Source organism: Quercus lobata, chromosome 1 (assembly GCF_001633185.2).
Source record: "Quercus lobata isolate SW786 chromosome 1, ValleyOak3.0 Primary Assembly, whole genome shotgun sequence".
NCBI classification, from domain to species: Eukaryota; Viridiplantae; Streptophyta; class Magnoliopsida; order Fagales; family Fagaceae; genus Quercus; species Quercus lobata.
Window position 1 is genome coordinate 55,344,642 of NC_044904.1, and position 7,799 is coordinate 55,352,440.

The following is a 7,799-nucleotide window of genomic DNA, read 5'->3' on the forward strand; positions in this document are numbered from 1 at the left end:
CTTCGAAGCTGATAAGGGGTGAGTCATAAGCTGTCAAATCCTCCGGCCTCAGGTTCAGCCCCTTGTATAGATCAGGGTACATTATCTCTACTGCGCTTCCTGGGTCGACTAACACCCTTCTCACATCAAAGCCTCTGATTCTTAACGTAACCACTAAGGCATCGTCGTGAGGTTGGATAGTTCCTCTCTTATCCTCGTCTGAGAATCCTAGTATCAAAGAGCTTCCCTTTTTAAACCTTTTAGGTTCCCTTTGCCTGTCCTCGGAGGGGAGCCGACCAACAGCCAGTACCCTAGAAGGGGGTGGCCCAGTTCTTCTTGGTGCGGCGAGGATGACGTGTATCGTTCCGGTGGGGGGTCTTAATGACACATCCTTTCGAGGCTCTTGTACTGCTTGACCGGGATGACTGCTCGAGTGGTGCAGAAGATGACGTAGCTTCCCTTCTCGGACCAACTGATCTAGGTAATTCCATAGATTCCTGCAATCCTCAGTGGTATGCCCATGGTCCTGATGATAGTGGCAGTACAGGTTCTGGTTACGTTTGGAAGGGTCTCCAGCCATCTTTTCCGGCCATCTGAAGTAGGGCTAGTTCCTTACTTTCTCCAGCACCTGTTGTACTGGCTCCCTGAACACAGCATTCACCGTTTGCGTGTTACTCTGTCGAGCCTGTCGTGAAAAATCTCTCCTCGGTTGGTTATGGTTATATCGTTCCGACCTGAAATCATTTGCTTTGGGGGGAATGATCTTCTCCTTTCCCTTTCCTTGCAGCTGATCTTCTTCCACCCTTTTGTACTTGTCGATCCTATCCATCAACTGATGAACGTTGGCAACTGGTTTACCAGTGAGAGATTTCCTTAAGCCATGCTCGGTGGGGAGTCCGCTTTTGAATGTGCTGATAGCAACATCATCATGGTTCTCATCTAACTCGTGATACATCTCCCAATATCTATCTGAATATGCTTTCAGGGTTTCTCCCTCGTGCATGGACAAGGATAACAGCGAACTGAGGGGCCGAGGGACTCTGCTATTTGTAATAAAGCGAGAGCAGAAAGCCTGAGTGAGCTGCTTGTATGAGCCTATGGAATTTGTCTTTAGGCTGTTGAACCACCTCTTCGCCATTGGTCCCAAGCTGGATGGGAAGACTTTGCACATCAGGGCTTCATTTTGCGAGTAGATAGTCATTTTTTGGTTAAACTGACTCACGTGCTCTACCGGGTCTGCTCGGCCGTTATAGATGGCGAACGCTGGTTGGTTAAAGCGTCGAGGCAGCTTAGCCCCTTCGATTCTATACATGAAGGGTGACCTTGAAATCTGGTCTAGCGCCTTATTCATAGCGTCATTTCCCGAACCCTTGTTGGATGGGCTCTCATATTTTCGTACAGGGCGTGGTTCCCTTTCGTAAGAAAAGGTTTCACTTGGGGGGGTCCTTGACCTCCGTCGGTAACTTGCATCCTCCCCATTAGATGACTCATCTGAGCTAGAGGGAGATCGCTGTCGCTGCGCACGTCATAACTTCCTTTTCAGGTCATCTATCTCTCGCTGTATGGCCTGATGACTATTTCGCCTCTGGGATACGTGACTACCTATCTGGGTGTGACTCTGGCTCGTCTGGGTAGTATGCATGCTTCCCTCACGATTCCCTCTGCCGCCTAGGTTGGCGAGGTTATTTTGCCGCTGGGACTCAATGGGTTGTGTCTGTTGAGAGTTAGCCTGGTGAGGATTCTCCTGGTGTGGACCTAGTTCTGCCATGCTCGACCGTTGTGCTAACTGATACCTTAGTTCTTCCCCACAGACGGCGCCAATTGTAGGGGCACGATTTTAGTTGACCCGGTCCTAGACGGTCAGGTCCTGGCTCAAAAAGTCCCACACAATGAATTTTTGTAGAGTATGGGCTGAAGAACTTGGTTCCAGTTGGCTTAGACGGTTCGTTGCATGTCCTTAGTGGATGTAGAAATGTGAATGAGGAAAATGGATGTGAAAGTGGAAGTTTTATTCATGGCTATGCATTCATACAGTGAATTCTGATTCTCCTCACCTCTCCCCTCTCTTTTTCCGTCCCCCCCTGTTGTGGGACTCTTACATATTATATAGGCCCTCTTTTATCATCTGGGCCTTACACTTGTTGATCATCCAAATCCCCACTTGAGCACCTGTCCCATCAGACGCCCTTACCAGTTCTTTGTGAGTTGCAGTGACTAAGGTAGCACTGTTCAGGGGTCTTCTCTCCATTAATGAGGCCAGGAGAGTAGTTGTGGTGCATTTAATGTGGTGGTGACAGCCTTTGCTAGGATATTTTGAGTCTTCTTTCTTTTTACGTATTTGGAGTGAGGGCTATAGTAACCGGGATGCGTCATTGACCTGGACTTTGGAATGTCCGAGGAGGAATTACTCCTCGGACGTGGTTTCTTCGCCCAAGTGGGCCTGAGCAAGGATTCTGGGCCGCGACATCTCCTCGGACATAATGGACCTCGGACGGGGGCAAAATTTGCTATTTAGACTGTTTTCAGAAAAAAAAAATTTGTGAACAACATGCGCGTCAAACTATTTAGTTAGTTGGACTGATTTTGGAACTCGAGTTTGGCAAACTCGAGTTCCGGCCCAAAATTCAAACTATAGTGCCGTTTTTTTTTAGTGGCGTTTGTCAAAAACGCCACTATATGTACCCTATAGTGGCGTTTTCTATAAACGCTGCTATAGGAACTAAAAAAAACGCCACTATAAGGTTTGCTTTCCAGCCCAAAATTGAGTTTGGCAAACTCGAGTTTCAAAAACAGTCCATCTAACTAATTAGTTTGACGCGCATGCTATTCTCCAAAAAAATTTCTAAATTCAGTCTAAATAGCAAATTTTGCCTCGGACGGGCCCAAGGCCCAGCCAACTTGTTATTCTGGGTCGGTTCCCACAATATATATATATATTATTATTATTATTATTATTATTATTATTATTATTATTATTATTAAAATCATTATTGCGTGCATAATATATATATATATATATATATATATATGGCACTAATCATTTTTTCTGTTACAGAAAGTACATATAAATTACAAGAGAGAGAGCATAACTAAATAGAAAGTAACAAAAAAAAAAAGTGTAAAACGCGACATTATGATGACACACATACAAATACTACTATAAAAGTGAAAGCACACATGTAACTTGACTACCTTCCATGCTAAATACAAGGCTTATTTTGCTCTAGTTTCCATACCATTACTCGTTTTCCCCAAAACCTTGATCATACTGAGAAACAGAACTGGGATTCGGTGGGATTGGAATGTCTGCAGTCCCTTCCAACATTAGTAGAACTTTCTTCATCGAAGGACGAAGTGCTGGGTCATGTAGAATGCACCAAAATGCCACTTTAACCATTCTCTCTAATTGTCTCATTTCGACCTCTTCGTAATTGACCAGTTTACCTAACTCACCACACTCAAAGCATCTGTAAGACCATTCTTCAAGAATAGCCTCTTCTTCAGAAAGATTATTATCCACACACCTTCGACAACTTATAATCTCCAATAGGAATATTCCAAAACTATACACGTCTACTTTGACTGTCATGGGACAAGTTAGCCGATGCCACTCTGATGCAACATATCCCCTTGTGCCTCTAATATCAGTGGCGGTTTTGCCTTGATCTGGGTTCAATAGCTTTGCCAATCCGAAATCAGATATTTTTGCACAACTATTTTCATCCATGAGTATGTTTTGAGGTTTTATGTCACAATGAATTATTTTTTCTATACACTCTTCATGAAGATAAAGAATTCCTCTTGTAATGTTACAAGCAATTCCCATTCTTTCATCCCAAGAAGGTTTTTTTTCAGGCTTGAAGAGTACGTCTGCAAGTGACCCATTGCACATGTATTCATACACCAAAAGCCTATTTGGTCCATCATGGCAATACCCTAGAAGACGGATTAAATTTTTATGATGTGTTCTCCCAATAACTTTCATCTCAGTCTGAAACTCTCTTTCCCGATCAACCATCAATCTCTCTAGTCTTTTCACAGCTACAATCTTTTGGCCATTATCTATTGTCCCTTTATAAACTATGCCAAATGATCCTCTACCAAGTTCTTCCTTGAACCCGTAAGTTATTTTTTCAAGTTCTATATAAGTAAATGATCGTGGACCAACATCCTCTTCGCTTAAAACTATATTTCCCGAATTTAATATATTTTCATTTGCAAAAATACGGGATCTGTAAATAGCAATTCCAGAAATGGCCAACACAATAAATGCAAAAGCAACTAATGAAACACCGATAATTAGGATTTCTAATCCTTTTTTTTTGGTTACATTTCCATCGGAAGAGGGTGTAGGTGTACGTACCTTGATGAAGGCCAAGGTTGCTTTTGGGTCAATAGGGATTTTGATGTTCACAAATCTCAAAGGAAGCTTTTGTTTTCCGCATACCCCGTCATTGAATAGCGCAGCTTCACAGCTACAGTCCTGCCAACATGCATCATTGCAATCCTGTTTCGTTAACAATAGTGACTGATTATAAGTAAGATTCTCCCATATGATACCAGACACTTCTTCCATGGTGGTATTCATGCCTTTTCCATTGCAATTTTCTGTGGTGGAATTCCTTTCACAGCCTGAAGTCCTTTTGCTCTCATCAATAAATACAAAACCAGGAAGACATATACAATTTATATCATTACCACCAGGGTCACAAAATGCATTGACACCACATAAACCCCTAGGAAAACAAATGTTGACGCCTGTTTCATTTAAAGGATATAATTGACCAACTACCATTCTGTTCCTGCAGATTGTATGCGTATAGCCGCAAGAATCCATCATCCTCCATTCTCAGACGGTAGAGTACGGTACCCTTTGTAGATTTTTTTGTTGGAGATACAGTCAAATTGAAAAAGCTGTTGGTCACGTAAAGAAAACCTTGATCATCAAGATTTAGATTCCCATTAGGTACACCACCACTTGTTGACCAATAGCCATATTCCATTGTTAAATTGGTTCCAACTGGGTATAGCGCGACATATCCATCTTGTTGCATAACGGCACGAAATCTACCCGTTGATTGGTTAGACTCAGACACACTGGACTTCAACACAACGAAATCGTCAGCAAGTAGTCGCTGAGTTGGTAAAAGGGTATCTGTTGGATGTTGGAAACTCTCCCATATTGATTGGTTATCTGAATTATAGACAACAAAGTTGCCTGTATCAAGCATGGAAGCTGAACCTGCAGGATCAAAATTTGCCACTCTTGTCTCTGTGCCTTGCGCTGATTGCAGAACCAAAAGTCCATCACTTGTGAAATTCAATGTGACTTGAGCAGAAACTGGAGGATTGTCTCGGTTGGCTGTCCAGACTACAGTCATTTGAGGAATCCCAGCAAGAAAAACTCCTACAGTATAGCCATTGCCTTGCTTGTAGAATCCAAAGGCATATAGACCAGAAGGTGATAGCCATGAAGAGTTAGTGGTAGGTGTTAAAATAGAGCCTGGCTTCACAATAGATTGCCCTTGTTGAGCTTCTACTGTGAAAATGGATGAAAGGAGAAAAAATAGGAAGATAGGAGTCATCATTGAAGAATGGAATAGTTCTCTGTGTGTTTGCCTGGTTGAACTAAGAAGATATCCAGCTTTGTATATATGGTCAATAAAACGTGCACAAAGCAATAGGTGAGAAGACAAGGCAAGTAAATACTGACTAATAGGTGAGTTGGTAAATACTGACTAATCTTGGCCAAAATGGCCAAATACCACGAATTTTTGAAATATTTTGTAAAAAAACACTGTTTCAGAACTATATAGAGAAATACCACTTTTTATGGAACTCGAGTTTAAGAAACTCGAGTTCTTAGGAATTTTGCCACCATGGCGCTGCTGAGGTGGAAATTGGGCCATTAAAAAATGCTTTTTTTTTTTTTTTTTCCCTAAGGTACTCGAGCTTGGTGAGCTCGAGTACCTTGTAAGGAACTCGAGTTTAATAAACTCGAGTTCCTTATAACTTTTTTTTTTTTTTTTTGGTTGTTGGGATTATTGACAAATAAACATAAACATAAAAATAAGTAGCTTTTTTTTATGTTTATATTTATTTAAATAGAAGCATTGTAAAATATAGAGATTTTAATTTCAAAATATGAATTTAATTTCTACATTAAGTAGAAATTAATGTAGAAACTACATTAAAAACTAAGCCTCCAAAAATCTCCCATTAAAAACTACACAATATTATTCGAGTCGGGTCGGGTCGTCAACATGAATCAAATGATACCCTTAAAGTGTGGATGAAATGTTTTATAATGCTTAAATTTATAAAAGATACTAGTGAAAGTTCCATGCGTTGCATGGCTTTAATCCTAAATTTTCTTTATATATTTTTTTGAGAAATTATAACTAAATGAGTTATTATTACATAATTTTAGAATTATTTTCTAACTATATATAAGACAACTGATGATTATGTACATTCAACTTTTACAAATCTAAAGATTAACTGTTTATTAGTTTTGACTAAGTTTATATGAAATCATTGTGTCATTTTTTTCCCTGCTATTCTTTGTTGCTACATATGATTCTTGTGCTTTGGTTGGACAATGTTCTCTGCTTTGTAATGGCCCAAACACCTTAGAAGTGAAATGCCTCCAGTTAGATATGTTGATGTTTCCAATATTTGTGTAATTTGAAATGTTAAACACATAACACTTATCACCCAAATTAGATTTATTGTACATTACTTGTAGCAAAAATTAATAAATTCAATACATACAGACTCATCCAAACCACACAGACCAACCACTCTTTCACAAAAAAACCATATGGCTCCTAAAGTAAGGACTTGCCACGTGAATACACAGATATGCAACCCTTTGTAATGCACCGTTTTCAAGGATGCAGAGCATCCCTGTAAAGTTTATGCATCAATTTTGGGGGTGAGCTGTCCACCATTACTACACTGATGTTCGTAATGCTACATGTGCTGCTCAACAATTTGGTACGTTCTTTGGTTTTCCATTGAGCTTACATGATTTTCTTCATTCAACGATTTCGAATTTTTCAACAAATTCAAATGATCAATACATTAGTACACAGTTTTCCATTTAATTTTCACGATTTTGTACATTTAACGAATTCAAACTTTTCAACAAATTCAAACTATCTGTACATCTAATTTACACAATTTTATTTTGTACTTTCAAGATTTTATACAATCAACGAAATCAAATTCGAACGATCTGTACATCTAAATTTTGTTTTTTACAAATTCGAATGATCTGTACATCTAATGTACACAATAACTAAATGAATTTTCACGATTTTGTACTTTCAACGAAATCAAATTTCTCAACAAGTCCAGAATATTTGTACATCTATACATCTATTCAAATCTGCTTACTACATTCATAAAATTTGTTTTCTGCATTAATTAAAACTATTCATTGTTTTCTCATAAAAATTGTTCACTGTTTTCTACATAAACTATTTCTAGGATTTTGCATAAAATTATTTTCTATTCAGCATTATTTAAAAAATTGTTCACTCTCTTTTCTGCATAAATTATTCTATGTTCACTGCATAAATTGTTCATTGTTCATTGTTCATTGTTTTCTCATAAAACACCTAGTGAAATCATGTTTTCTAAATTTAAAAGCCAAATCTGAATGCTTTTTCTTGTTTGAATTTCACAATAATCGAATCTATTTTTCTGCATTGATAAAATCTGTTTCTACATTAATATAATTTGCTCTCTGCACATCATGTTTACTGCATATTCAAATCTGCTTACTGCATTCATAAAATCTTTTTGAGGGGGAG

The 7,799-nt window shown here is 39.0% G+C and overlaps 1 pseudogene; it reads right to left on the reverse strand.

Moving 5' to 3' along the window:
* Nucleotides 1–3,217: 3,217 nt before the first annotated feature.
* LOC115955935 lies at nt 3,218–5,564 on the reverse strand (annotated as a pseudogene).
* Between the last annotated feature and the right edge of the window lie 2,235 nt (nt 5,565–7,799).